Below are 15,482 nucleotides of genomic sequence, written 5' to 3' on the forward strand. Positions count from 1 at the left end.
GGGGGCCTCTCCCCCCTAATTTGATATCTCTGAATCCATTTTTGGACTCTGTTTTCTGTAATTCCCTCTCCATCTTGTATTTTCTTCGTATTTTAATAAATTTCCATTTTGCCCCTAGTTCAATTATGAGTGGCTAATTTTCTTTCAAGCTTGGGTTGAAGGTGAAGTCTCAACATGTGTCATGGGCTTAATTTGGTAAATTTATTTTCTCTTCCTCTCTAATTTTTGTGGATGTTTTGACTTCTCGTCGATAAATAATAATAGTCTTGTCTAGATACCGCCTTGGTTACACCGGCTCTCTAGTATAAGGTTATTATTATTTGGCACGATAAGCCCTTAGCACCATATTGATTAGAGCGTGGTTCATGAGGTGTGGATTCCCCCCTCATGATTTAATTGGCATTAATACGGATTATTTAGCCCATGATGCATGTTGATACGGATCCAGATACCCAAGTACGTCAATTTAATAGATTTTCTCTTCAATTTATTCTCTCCATTGCAATTCCAATTTTAGAATTTATTCTCGCCATTTTAATTTAAGTATTAGCATATTCCAAATCATTTCCACCATAAATCCAACTACCCATTTACAAAATTAATTCTATATATAATTAAAATCTACCTCCTCGTGGGATCGACACTCGTCACCATTGATCTATACTACAATAGATTCGTGCGCTTGCGAGTACATTAAAATTTGCACAACAAGTTTTTGGCGCCGTTGCCGGGGAGGTAAGTAATTTTAATTCATAGAATTAATTTTTTTTGAATAATTTCTTTTAATTGTTTTCTTGTATTTTTTTAATTAAAAAAAAGGAAAAAAAAGTGAATCTACATTTAAAGGTTAGTATTTCTTTTCTTTTTCTCTTCTTTAAAATTCTGTAATTTAATTTTCCATTTATTTTTCTTTGTAACTTTTTTTGTTTATCTTATTAATTTAATTTTTAGTTAATTTCTTTCACGTATTTATTTTTGTGTATTTTTATAGAAAGGTTGTAATAGCGCAATAAGGTTAGTATCGTAATTTCTCCCTCTTCTTTATTTTTATTTGTTTTATTCCCATCTTTATTTTTTTGTTTTGTTTGCATCTTTATTTTTATTTTATTTATTTTTCATGCATGGTCGTAGGTCATTATTACCTAATCTTGAACCTATAGACCTTGAATTAGAAAAAACACTTCGTACACACAAACACGTTAAAAATAAAATGGATTTACAAGCACCACAGGAGAGGCCATTTAAGGACTATTTTAGTCCCTTAGCTAATTTGAGCACGTCATGCATAAGATACCCAAATGTAGCTGCTAGGAGTTTTGAATTAAAACCTAGTGTGTTAAATTGTCTCCCTACATTTTATGGCCTAGAAAATGAGGATCCATATAATCATTTGAATGATTTTCATGCCATTTGTCAAACATTCAAATATGAGAATTTTTCAGATGATGATGTTAAACTTATACTATTCCCATTTTCTTTAAAGGATAGAGCTCGTTCATGGTTAAATACGTTGCCTGCTAATAGCATTTCATCATGGGAACAAATGGTAACTAAATTTTTGAACAAATATTTCCCAGTGCATAAAACCAATGCTATTCGCAGGGAAATCTCAGAGTTTACCCAGAAAGATGACGAGCAATTTTTCGAAACATGGGAGCGATTCAATGGGCTACTCTTGACGTGTCCACATCATGGGTACGAGAAATGGCACCAATGCCAATACTTTTTGGAGGGATTACTACCAAATGTGCAAGAATGGCTAATGGCAACAAGTGGAGGAGAGCTAATGTCAAAAAGTGCATCAGAGATTTGGGAATTCTTCCAGCGACAAGCGGATAATTCCCAACAACGGAGTCGATCACTGAGGAATACTAGAAGAATTAAGGGAGTAAATGAGGTTCACATTGGCGAATCAAGTTCAGAAATTAAAGAAGTCAAAGCGATAATTGAAGGTCTCTCTCGACAAATAGCATCATTATCGACTGCTAAATCAACAGAGCCACATGACCATGACTCATACTCAGATCAAGCCAATGCCATAGGTGTAATGAGAAAGCCATCAAATTACAACCCATACTCCAACACATATAACCCTGGATGGAGAGACCACCCCAATTTTTCATGGTCTCAAGGATTCCAACAGAATGGACCAACAGCTCCAGCTCCACCAATTCCACAAAATCCTCAAGCCTCTCAGCCACCATTTAGACCATACAATCAGAACCAGAATTACTCTCAGCCCAGACCATGGGAGGATTCATTCCAGAATCTTAAGAATCTTACTCACTTCACGATTGAGCAACAGAACCGCACCATTGATGGACTACGAAATGAGTTGAGAGCAGGCTTCAACTCACAAGCTCAATCAGTTTCAAGCCTCGAGAAGATGGTGGGACAACTTGCTTCTTCAGTTCAGACCTTGGCAATGACCGTTGAGAAAGGTAAGTTTCTAAGTCAACCAGTGCCTAATCCTAAAGGAGTGCATGAAGCAAGTACCAGTTCACCACAGCAGCATGGAGAAGTCAAAGCAGTAATGACCTTGCGAAAAGGAAAGGAAGTCGACAACAAAGTAGAGATGCCGGTGACAAAAGAAAATCAAATTGTACCTGTGAATGTTGAGGACTCACCACCGGAGGAAAAAGAAGAAACCAACCCACGAGAATATGTTCCCAAAGCTCCATTTCCTCAGAGGTTAGCTAAAGGAAAAAAGGGAAAATCCGCAGGTGAGATTCTTGAAATCTTCAAACAGGTAAGTGTTAACATCCCTTTACTTGATGCTATTAAGCAAGTTCCATCTTATGCCAAGTTTCTTAAAGACCTTTGTACTAAAAAGAGAAATATGCATGTTCAAAAGAAGGCATTTTTAACAGAAAACATTAGTTCTATACTCCAACATAAAATTCCTTTAAAATGCAAAGACCCAGGCTCCCCCACTATCTCATGTAGTATAGGGAACCACACAATTGAGAATGCTTTGCTGGATTTAGGAGCTAGTGTAAATCTGTTACCTTACTCTGTATTTGTGAAACTTGGACTGGGAGAATTACACCCAACTCCAGTGGTGTTACAACTTGCAGATCGGTCCACAAAAATACCTCGTGGTATTGTGGAGGACGTGCTTATCCAGGTAGACAAGTTTTATTTTCCTGTTGATTTCATTGTAATTGACACTCAACCAATACAGGATTCAAGGAAGCACATCCCCATTATTCTAGGCCGACCTTTCTTGGCAACTGCAAATGCTCACATTCAATGCAGGACTGGAAATATGCAATTGTCTTTCGGCAACATGACTATGGAGCTGAACATCTTCAACATTGCCAAACAACCTCACAGTGCAGATGATGGAATTGTTGACGTGGATTTAATTGAAGCATTAGTTGATGACACTTTTCTTTCAAACCTTAGTGATGATCCTTTACAAACATGTTTAACTCACTTTGGTTTGGATTTTGATATTGACAGATCGGTCGATGAGGTCAACGCCCTGCTTGACTCAGCACCATCTATGGATACTAATAAATGGAAGTCAAGAGTTGAACAACTAGCACCATCAGAGAAGCAACTCATTCCATCATCAGAATCACCACCGAAACTCGAGCTCAAACCATTGCCCAACACTTTGGAATATGCATTTTTGGGAGAAGAAAGCACTCTGCCGGTAATCATCTCATCATCCCTCAATGACGAACAAAAAGGTAAGTTGTTAGATGTTTTAAAAGAGCATAAAGGGGCATTAGGATGGACCATAGCAGACATAAAAGGTATAAACCTAGTAGACTGCATGCATTACATTCACCTTGATGAAAATGCTAAAACTACTAGGGAGATGCAACGTCGGTTAAATCTAACATGAAAGAAGTTGTTAGAACAGAAGTCCTTAAGCTATTAGACGCAGGTATCATTTATCCCATTTCTGATAGTTCATGGGTCAGTCCTGTACAAGTTGTCCCCAAAAAGTCAGGAGTTACAGTAGTTACGAATGCTGATAATGAATTAATACCCACTAGAGTAACTACAGGATGGCGTGTATGCATTGATTATAGAAAGTTGAATTCTGTCACACGTAAAGACCATTTTCCTTTACCATTTATTGATCAAATGCTTGATAGATTAGCAGGCCATGAATTTTATTGCTTTCTAGATGGCTACTCAGGATATAATCAAATTCCCATAGCACCAAAAGATCAAGAGAAAACTACTTTCACTTGCCCTTTTGGCACATTTGCATATAGGAGAATGCCATTTGGATTATGTAATGCACCTGCTACATTTCAACGATGCATGTTAAGCATTTTTTCTGATATGGTTGAACGATTCCTTGAAGTCTTTATGGATGACTTTTCTGTCTTTGGTGATTCGTTTGATCAATGTTTACATCATCTAACACTAGTTCTGCAGAGATGTATCGAGAAGAACTTGGTCTTAAATTGGGAGAAATGCCATTTTATGGTAAAACAAGGTATTGTTCTCGGTCACATCATTTCGAGCAAAGGTATTGAGGTTGACAAAGCCAAGGTGGATCTCATTTCTAATCTTCCTCCACCCAAAATAGTCAGAGAAGTAAGATCTTTCCTTGGGCATGCTGGTTTCTATAGACGTTTCATTAAAGATTTTAGCAAAGCTTCTAGACCCTTATGCAATTTACTTGCTAAGGATGTACCTTTTGTCTTTGATGATTCATGTCTTGTTGCGTTTGAAAAATTAAAGCATTTGTTGACATCATCACCCATCATTCAGCCCCCAAACTGGAACTTACCATTTGAGCTCATGTGTGATGCATCTGATTATGCAGTAGGAGCAGTATTAGGACAAAGAGTTGATCGAATTCCCCACGTTATTTACTATGCTAGTATGACATTGAATGATGCACAGTTGAACTATTCAACTACTGAAAAAGAAATGCTAGCAGTAGTGTTTGCATTAGAAAAATTTCGATCGTATCTCATTGGTTGTAAAATAATTATATTCACGGATCATGCTGCTCTTAAATATCTTCTCATAAAGAAAGATGCAAAAGCCAGACTAATTTGTTGGGTGTTACTTTTGCAGGAATTTGACTTGGAATTCAAAGATAAAAAAGGGACAGAAAATGTTGTGGCGGACCATCTCTCTCGTCTCCATTTTGACACAATTATAGAACAATTACCATTAAATGAGTCATTTCCAGATGAACAATTAATGAGTGTGGAAGTATTACCTTGGTATGCTGATATAGTTAATTATCTTGTTACAGGTAAACTTCCAGAGCATTGGACCAAGCAAGACAAGGCTAAATTCTTTGCAGAGATAAAGAATTTCTTTTGGGATGACCCGTATTTGTTCAAGTATTGTGCAGACCAAATTGTTAGACGATGTGTCCTAGAAAGTGAAATTCAGAATATCCTTTCATTTTGCCATGAACAAGCTTGTGGAGGCCATTTCAGTGCTAAGAAAACAGCAACTAAAGTTTTACAATGTGGTTTTTATTGGCCAACTATATTTCGAGATGCTTACACTTTCTGTTCTTCATGTGATAGGTGTCAACAAATGGGGAGCATTACACGAAGGAACATGATGCCACTAAATCCAATTTTAGTGGTTGAGATTTTTGACGTATGGGGTATCAACTTCATGGGACCCTTTCCCCCGTCTTTTGGCCATCAATACATATTGGTTGCTGTTGACTACGTATCAAAATGGGTAGAAGCAATTTCATATAGGACCAATGATCACAAGGTGGTGATAGCATTTTTGAAAAGCAACATTGTTTCACGCTTTGGATTCCCTCGAGCAATAATCAGTGATGGTGGTGCCCACTTTTGTAACAAAGCATTCAAAGCTCTTTTGACAAAGTATTCAATCACACACAAAGTGGCGACTCCGTATCATCCGCAAACCAGTGGCCAAGTTGAGATCTCCAATCGAGAAATAAAGCACATATTAGAAAAGACGGTGAGGCCAGACAGAAAAGATTGGTCATTACGACTTGATGATGCCTTATGGTCATATAGAACGGCTTTCAAGACCCCGATTGGGATGTCACCCTACAGGCTAGTGTATGGAAAAGCTTGCCACCTACCTGTGGAACTCGAGCATCGTGCGTATTGGGTCATCAAGAAATTCAATTTTGACATGCAGCAAGCCAGCTCAGAAAGAAGATTACAGCTGGCAGAACTTGAAGAAATTCGCAATGACGCGTACGAAAACGCCAAGATTTACAAGCAACGAATGAAAGTCTTCCATGACAAGCAAATTATGAGAAAATCTTTCACTCCAGGTCAGAAAGTGCTTTTATTCAATTCTCGATTGCACCTATTCCCAGGTAAGTTACGCTCTCGTTGGTCTGGCCCATTTATTGTTCATACTGTTTTTTCACATGGGGCAATTGAAATTAAGGACCCAAAGAACGGTGTCACGTTTAAAGTTAATGGTCAAATATTAAAGCCATATCTAGAATACCAATCACATGGAGAAGACACCGAAATAAATTTGAGTGACCCACCAGATTTGAATTGAATTTTTTTTCTTTTCATTGATTTAATTTTTTTCTTTCTTTATATTATTCTTCTGCTAATTGAAATTATTTTTGCATAAGTGTGTTTGTTTAACTATTAAGTTTTCTTTTATCATTTTTAATCATGAGTACCTTACTTAGACCGTTCCTCCTGAACATTCTTAAACCACTTCAACGTGTCAAAACTCATCTCAACAGATTCAATTTTGTAAAACACAACGCATTTGGGCTCTACAACCACCAGAGTTAGTAGCCTATGTTGAGGGTTTAGAACGCCAACTCAGAGACATTGAGAGAAGTGTTTACGACATCCAGTTGGAGCTTGAGGTAAATTCAATAAGAGGACGATTTTAATTTTCTTTGTGTGTTTTAATTTGTTTTTCTGTTTGTGTGCTTTAGTTTGTTACCCCGGTGAAGTGGCGGATAACGGTACTCCGTGACAATCAAGTCGGTTACTTCAATTTCCCATAATAACTGATATTCTGAGGCGAAGGTATGGACAGAAATGAGATTCTAGCAAAGCTTCACAAGCGATTCCCTTCACTTCCTCAGAATGCCCTCCTTACGATCTAAAAGCTCGGTCCGAACGCATGCGATTGCTCATGAGGAATAACATACCTGCTGATATCCGTTGGTTAATTGAGGCGAAAGTACGATCGACAGGTGAGTTACCTCCAAAATTTATTGCATACATGCCTGGTTGTGGTAAAGGAAATTATGCAAGAAAACGACGAGCTCGAAGAATTTCTGTTGCTTGTCATAAGTGTGCCAGAATGAGTTGCAATAAAAACCCATGTTCTTTAGGAATGGTGTCTGATAACAGGGAAGATAAGATTCAATTCATTAGGGATGGCTTGAATACGGAGTCATTGGATGATATCCTTTTGTCTCTTGAAACGCATCCCAGTGGATATGTGCAAGGAGCGATTCTCCAGTTATGGCCATTATTCCAGAAAGAGCATGCACGATATAGTCTTGGAAATCTGACTATAAACGACCTTGTTTGCCAGTTTATAAGAAAGCTGGATAGGAAGCCTATCCTCGACCCATAGAGGGCGTTCAAGCCGTTTCTGGACGTAAAACCAGAGGAAGATGTGAGCCACAGTCGCAACTACCTGTAAATATCCTTTTACTTTATTGTTATTTTATTTCACTATTGTCTTATTGTTTGCATTATTGTCTTTAATAATTTTATTACTGTTTGCTTTTTCCTTTTTACTGTTTTCTTTTTGACTTGCGAGCCACGTGCTTTACGCGTTATTTGACACTGACATATTACCTCATACACAACCATGACTCACTATCACCAAGACTCTTAAATGTGATTTCTTTTTTGTCAAGCACTCACAAATTGTTTTTGAGAAGTATCACAATGTCAGCTACTCTCAATAGACAATTCAAGAACATTTGTGTGCTTTCTGGATTTACATATGGCAAACATAAAGAGTTCGTTGAGGCAGCCATAGATCTTGGTCAAAGCATAGCAGCGAGAAAATTACACTTGGTGTATGGAGGAGGTAATCGAGGGTTATCAAAAATGGTCTCAGAAGCAGCTTTTATCAGAGGAAGTCAAGTGTTAGGCATCATCCCAAGAGTCCTAAAACCATTGGGCAGTTCGTCTGACTCATCAACTGGAGAAGAGTTAGTCGTCTCAGGTATGCAAGAAAGAATAACTGAAATGCTTAATTATGCTGATGCTTTTATTTTCCTTCCAGGAGATCTTGCAACACTAGAGGCACTTATGACACTAGCATCTTGGGCCCATCTGCACATCCACCAAAAACCCATCGGTTTGTTAAATGTCAATAACTTTTATGATGGCTTTATCGCATTTCTTAACCATGCAATAAAAAACTATTTCATTCCTTCTAATGTGAAAAAACTTTTTATTTGTGCTCACTCTACTACTGAGCTACTTGATATGTTACAAGCTTATAAACCGGAGCCAGACCCCTGGACCTTTGTGTTGGAGCGACCAAATAATGATGGTAACAGTAGCCGCAGTAAGAAGTACAAATTAGATTTAACTCTCCGCCTGTAAATATTTTCTTCTGTGTTGCACCACCCAGGTGATGTCTTCTAAACTCTACTTCTTTCATTTCAAACATTGAGGACAATGTTTCGTTCTGGTTGGGGGGAGGGAATAATCGACAATTGTGGAATTTTGGTTAAGTTTTTACTAATTTTTTGTTGTAGAAACTAACTGTTGCTAACTTTTTGTGTTGAAGATGGCTGAATATGGAGTGTAGTTACTCTAGAAACGCATCTTCATTGTTTGAAAAAAAAAATTCAAAAAAAAATTCAAAAAAAAAATATTCAAAAAAAAAATTAGACATTTTCTTTTTCTTTATTAAGTTTTGGTGTTTATTTTTCTTCTTTTTAATTTCTCCTCTATGAATATACATTTTCCAACTTTTGAGTCGAAGATGGCTGAATATGGAGTGTAGTGCCTCTAGAAACGCATCTTCTTAGTAAAAAAAAAAAAACCATTTTTCGTTTTCTATCATTTTAAGTGTAACTTTTCTAATTAGTTTTTATGCATTATTTTCATATCTCTGCATACATATTTTCCTTTCATGTTTATAATAGGTTGGGGGGGAGAATGTTGTTTAAAAAAAAATATTATATGATTTGTTTTAACATTAGATGACATGATTAATTTCAAATTTTAGTATTTGTATTATCTTTGGTCTTAAGTGATGTTACATTATGTTTGCTACTCTACATGTGGATGTCGGAGACAAATATGCGTTGCTTGAAGGAATGAACATGTCATAATAAGTACCAAGTGAGTTTTTGAGCCTATCATTTTTCTTGGAGAGTAACCCTTTTGCCCATTCTTTATACAGCTTAACAGTTTATTATTGTATACACGATCTCTAGATTTCTTTTGAGTTAACCCTTAATAAAAAAAAAAAAAAGTGTGTTGCTACATTTGGAGGCCCATCTAACTAGTAGATATGGAAGGTTATTTAGAGCCCTAAAAGACGATGGAAAGGCCATCTTTGATCCGTTTGAGCCTTTCTAGCCATCCCTTTTATTAAATATCCATAGTTAACCCTTTTGAGCCTTAAAAAAAAAAAAACATTTTCTTTGTCAACTTATTATCTTGACCCACTCCGATTTGGAGTATTATCCAATATCTTATAAGTTCCATCACCTATTTATGTTTGAGAAAATGTAAATAATTATGTTGTTCAGTGAAGTTATACAAACAAAAAAAAAACAACAAAACAAAAGTTGTTGTTTCAAAAGAATAAAAATAACAATAATAGGTGAAATCCACCTTGCAACTTCCAAAAAATAAAAAATAAATAAAAAAATTCTTTGCATTTTTCTCAAACATACACTTTGTTTTCCTTATTTCCTTTCTTTGTTAACCATGTCCCTAGCCTATGTTACATCCTAATAAAAGTCCTTCCTGATTTTAGGGAACTATAATCTGAAGTAGAAGCTAGTTTTATGGGCTAAAAAGATGTAGTGGTGCATATAAAAAAAATAAATAAATAAATTGGGTTGACTAACAGTTTTTATTTGATTTGAGATCGTATTATTTTTAAGCTGAGGGCATATTTATTTCATCTTGGTGAGAGCATATGATATCACTTCTTCATTATTTTCTCTCAATTACCATTCATTGGAGTGACTATTTTTATTGGGTTTAATTTATTTGTAAGAGTGTCACTACTTCCAGTGAGATTTTGGGGTTTGACATGTCATTCTTGAAAGTAGCTATAACAAAGTCTACTGGGCTGATTCATGTGGATGGTTGATGTGGGTGTGATGTTGCTTTAGACTGGAGATAATGCTTATACTTTTATTTGATTGCTATCATTAATCTGATTAAATAAACACAAGTGTTTCTAAAAAAAAAAAAAAAATCATTTTGAATTTGAATTTTGTTTTCGCTTTATTTGCTAGGGACTAGCAATAAGCTGGTTGGGGGGTGTGTTGAGTGTTAGAAAATGCATATTTATAAAGGAGAAAACCGTCATTTTACATTTCAAGTCTTACTAACAACCCTTACTTTTATGTATTTAACATTCTTGTGATTTAATTACGTGTGTTTTATTTTAATTAAGTAATTTATGTATTTTAGGGGCATTATAGTCATTTCACAATAAAGGAGAGATCAGACGGCAAAACAGACATCACTTTTGAACTCAGGACGGTCGAAAACCTTAGGAGGAGCATAAAAGGAAAAATGATACTATTCACATGTACGGTACTATTCACGTATACGGGACTGTATACGTTACTGTTCACGGCACTGTTCACATAGACGGATCGATGACGTGGCATTGACCGATGATGTGGCATTGACTGATGAGGTGTCACGATCCTGTTGGACTAAAATTCTTATGTACTGTTGATGGTGACGTGGCAGCATATCAGTGGACGAAAAATCTCGCGTACGGTGCATGCATCACACAGGATTATTTTCAACCAAACCGCGTTACTGTTCATCCGGGTCAAACCGCGTTACTATTCAAAGTCGGGTCAAACCGTGTTACTGTTCATCCGCGTGGTCAAACCGTGGACTGTTGACTGATGACGTGGCGCAATCCTGAGCGTCCAAACTGTTTTTAATCCGATGGCCATGATTTACTCCATGTATCTATAAAAAGGGGGCCTCTCCCCCCTAATTTGATATCTCTGAATCCATTTTTGGACTCTGTTTTCTGTAATTCCCTCTCCATCTTGTATTTTCTTCGTATTTTAATAAATTTCCATTTTGCCCCTAGTTCAATTATGAGTGGCTAATTTTCTTTCAAGCTTGGGTTGAAGGTGAAGTCTCAACATGTGTCATGGGCTTAATTTGGTAAATTTATTTTCTCTTCCTCTCTAATTTTTGTGGATGTTTTGACTTCTCGTCGATAAATAATAATAGTCTTGTCTAGATACCGCCTTGGTTACACCGGCTCTCTAGTATAAGGTTATTATTATTTGGCACGATAAGCCCTTAGCACCATATTGATTAGAGCGTGGTTCATGAGGTGTGGATTCCCCCCTCATGATTTAATTGGCATTAATACGGATTATTTAGCCCATGATGCATGTTGATACGGATCCAGATACCCAAGTACGTCAATTTAATAGATTTTCTCTTCAATTTATTCTCTCCATTGCAATTCCAATTTTAGAATTTATTCTCGCCATTTTAATTTAAGTATTAGCATATTCCAAATCATTTCCACCATAAATCCAACTACCCATTTACAAAATTAATTCTATATATAATTAAAATCCACCTCCTCGTGGGATCGACACTCGTCACCATTGATCTATACTACAATAGATTCGTGCGCTTGCGAGTACATTAAAATTTGCACAACATATGGTACTCATGATTAACAATGATAAGAAAAAAAAACTTAATGGTTAAACAAACACACTTATACAAAAATAATTTCAATTAGCAAAAGAAAAATAAAAAGCAAGAAAAAAATCAAATCACCGAAAAGAAAAAAAATCAATTCAGATCTGGTAGGTCACTCAAATTTATTTTGGTGTCTTCTCTATGTGGTTAGTACTCTAGATATGGCTTTAATCTTTGACTATTAACTTTAAACGTGACACCGTTCTTTGGGTCCTTAATTTCAATTGCCCCATGTGAAAAAACAGTATGTACAATAAATGGGCCAGACCAACGAAAGCGTAACTTACCTGGGAATAGGCGCAAGCGAGAATCGAATAAAAACACTTTTTAACCTAGAGTGAAAGATTTTTTCATAATTTGTTTGTCGTGGAAGACTTTCATTCATTGCTTGTAAATCTTGACATTTTCGTATGCATCATTGTGAATTTCTTCAAGTTCTGCCAGTTGTAATCTTGTTTCTGAGCTGGCTTGCTGCATGTCAAAGTTGAATTTCTTGATGGCCCAATATGCACGATACTCGAGTTTCACAGGTAGGTGGCAAGCTTTTCCATACACTAGTCTGTATGGTGACATCCCAATCGGGGTCTTGAAAGCCGTTCTATATGCCCATAATACATCATCAAGTCTTAATGACCAATCTTTTCTATCTGGCCTCACCGTCTTTTCTAATATGTGCTTTATTTCTTGATTGGAGATCTCAACTTGGCCACTGGTTTGCGGATGATATAGGGTCACCACTTTCTGAGTGATTGAATACTTTGTCAAAAGAACTTTGAATGCTTTGTTACAAAAGTGGGCACCACCATCACTGATTATTGCTCGAGGGAATCCAAAGCGCGAAATAATGTTGCTTTTCAAAAATCCTATCACCACCTTGTGATCATTGGTTCTACATGGAATTGCTTCTACCCATTTCGATACGTAGTCAACAGCAACTAATATGTATTGATGGCCAAAAGAAGGGGGAAAGGGTCCTATGAAGTCGATACCCCATACGTAAAAAATCTCAACCACTAAAATTAGATTTAGTGGCATCATGTTCCTTTGTGTAATGATCCCCATTTATTGACACCTATCACATGAAGAACAAAAAGTGTAAGCATCTCGAAATATAGTTGGCCAATAGAAACCACATTGTAAAACTTTAGTCGCTGTTTTCTTAGCACTGAAATGGTCCACAAGTTTGTTCATGGCAGAATGAAAGGATATTCTGAATTTTACTTTCTGGGACACATCATCTAACAATTTGATCTGCACAATACTTGAACAAATACGGGTCATCCCAAAAGAAATTCTTTATTTCCGCAAAACATTTGGCCTTGTCTTGCTTGGTCCAATGCTCTGAAAGTTGACCTGTAACAAGATAATTAACTATATCAGCATACCACGGTAATACTTCTACACTCATTAATTATTCATCTAGAAATGACTCATTCAATATTAATGGCTCTGTAATTGTGTCAAAATGGAGACGAGAGAGATGGTCTGCCACAACATTTTCTGTGCCTTTCTTATCTTTGAATTCCAAGTCGAACTCTTGCAAAAGTAACACCCAATGAATTAGTCTAGCTTTTGCATATTTCTTTGTGATAAGATATTTAAGAGCAGCATGATCTGTGAATACAATTATTTTACAACCAATGAGATAAGATCGAAATTTTTCCAATGCAAACACTACTGCCAGCATTTCTTTTTCAGTAGTTGAATAGTTCAATTGTGCATCATTCAATGTCATACTAGCATAGTAAATAACATGAGGAATTTGATCAACCCTTTATCCTAATACTGCTCCTACCGCATAATCAGATGCATCACACATGAGCTCAAATGGTAAGCTCCAGTTTGGGGGCTGAATGATGGGTGATGATGTCAACAACTGCTTTAATTTTTCAAATGCCACAAGACATGAATCATCAAAGACAAAAGGTACATCCTTAGCAAGTAGATTACATAAGGGTCTAGAAACTTTGCTAAAATCTTTAATGAAACGTCTATAAAAATCAGCATGCCCAAGGAAAGATCTTACTTCTCTGACTGTTTTGGGTAGAGGAAGATTATAAATGAGATCCACCTTGGCTTTGTCAATATTAATACCTTTACTGGAAATGATGTGACTGAGAACAATACATTGTTTTACCATAAAATGACACTTCTTCTAATTTAAAACTAAGTTCTTCTCGATACATCTCTGCAGAACTAGCGTTAGATGATGTAAACATTGATCAAACGAGTCACCAAAAACAGAAAAGTCATCTATAAAGACTTCAAGGAATCGTTCAACCATATCAAAAAAAATGCTTAACATGCATCGTGGAAATGTAGCAGTTGCATTACATAATCCAAATGGCATTCTCCTACATGCAAAAGTGCCAAAAGGGCAAGTGAAAGTAGTCTTCTCTTGATCTTTTGGAGCTATAGGAATCTGATTGTATCTTGAGTAGCCATCTAGAAAGTAATAAAATTCATGGCCTGCTAACCTATCAAGCATTTAATCGATAAATGGTAAAGGAAAATGGTCTTTACGTGTGACAGAATTCAACTTTCTATAATCAATACATGCACGCCATCCTGTAGTCAATCTAGTGGGTATCAATTCATTATTGGCATTCGAAACTACTGTGACTCATGACTTTTTGGGGACAACTTGTACAGGACTGACCCATGAACTATCAGAAATTGGGTAAATGATACCCGCATCTAATAGTTTAAGGACTTCAGTTCTAACAACCTCTTTCATGTTAGGATTTAACCGACGTTGTATTTCCCTAATAGGTTTAGCATTTTCATCAAGGTGAATGTAATGCATGCAATCTACTGGGTTTATACCTTTTATGTTTGCTATGGTCCATCTTAATGCCCCTTTGTGCTCTTTTAAAACATCCAACAACTTACCTTTTTGTTCGTCGTTTAGGGATGATGAGATGATTACCGGTAGAGTGCTTTCTTCTCCCAAACATGTATATTCTAATGTATTGGGTAATGGTTTGAGCTCGAGTTTCGGTGGTGATTCTGATGATGGAATGAGTTTCTTCTCTGATGGATCTAGTTGTTCAACTCTTGACTTCCATTTATTAGTGTCCATGGATGGTGCTGAGTCAAGTATAGCGTTGACCTCATCGACCGACCGACCGATCTTTCAATTTCAAAATCCAAACCAAAGTAAGTTAAGCATGTTTGTAAAGGGTCATCACTAAAGTTTGAAAGAAAAGTATTATCAACTAATGCTTCAATTAAATTCACATCAACAATTCCATCATTTGCATTGGGAGGTTGTTTGGAAATGTTGAAAATGTTCAGCTCCATAGTTATGTTGCCAAAGGACAACTGCATATTTCTAGTCCTACATTGAATGTGAGCATCCGCAGTTGCCAAGAAAGGTCGGCCTAGGATAATGGGGATGTGCTTCCTTGAATCCTGGATAGGTTGAGTGTCAATTACAATGAAATCAACAGGAAAATAAAACTTGTCTACCTGGATAAGCACGTCCTCCACAATACCACAAGGTATTTTCGTGGACCGATCTGCAAGTTGTAACACCACTGGAGTTGGTGTAATTCTCCCAGTCCAAGTTTCACGAAAACTGCGTAAGGTAATAGATTTACACTA

At 36.6% G+C, this 15,482-nt stretch overlaps 1 non-coding gene across 1 annotated transcript; it reads right to left on the reverse strand.

The window, feature by feature from the left end:
- Window positions 1-1,594: 1,594 nt before the first annotated feature.
- Window positions 1,595-1,698, reverse strand: LOC127900519 (small nucleolar RNA R71). The gene has a single exon (XR_008052703.1). It is a non-coding gene; the product is annotated as a small nucleolar RNA R71 (small nucleolar RNA).
- Window positions 1,699-15,482: the final 13,784 nt, after the last annotated feature.

Source organism: Citrus sinensis, chromosome 2, assembly GCF_022201045.2.
Source record: "Citrus sinensis cultivar Valencia sweet orange chromosome 2, DVS_A1.0, whole genome shotgun sequence".
Taxonomy (NCBI): domain Eukaryota; kingdom Viridiplantae; phylum Streptophyta; class Magnoliopsida; order Sapindales; family Rutaceae; genus Citrus; species Citrus sinensis.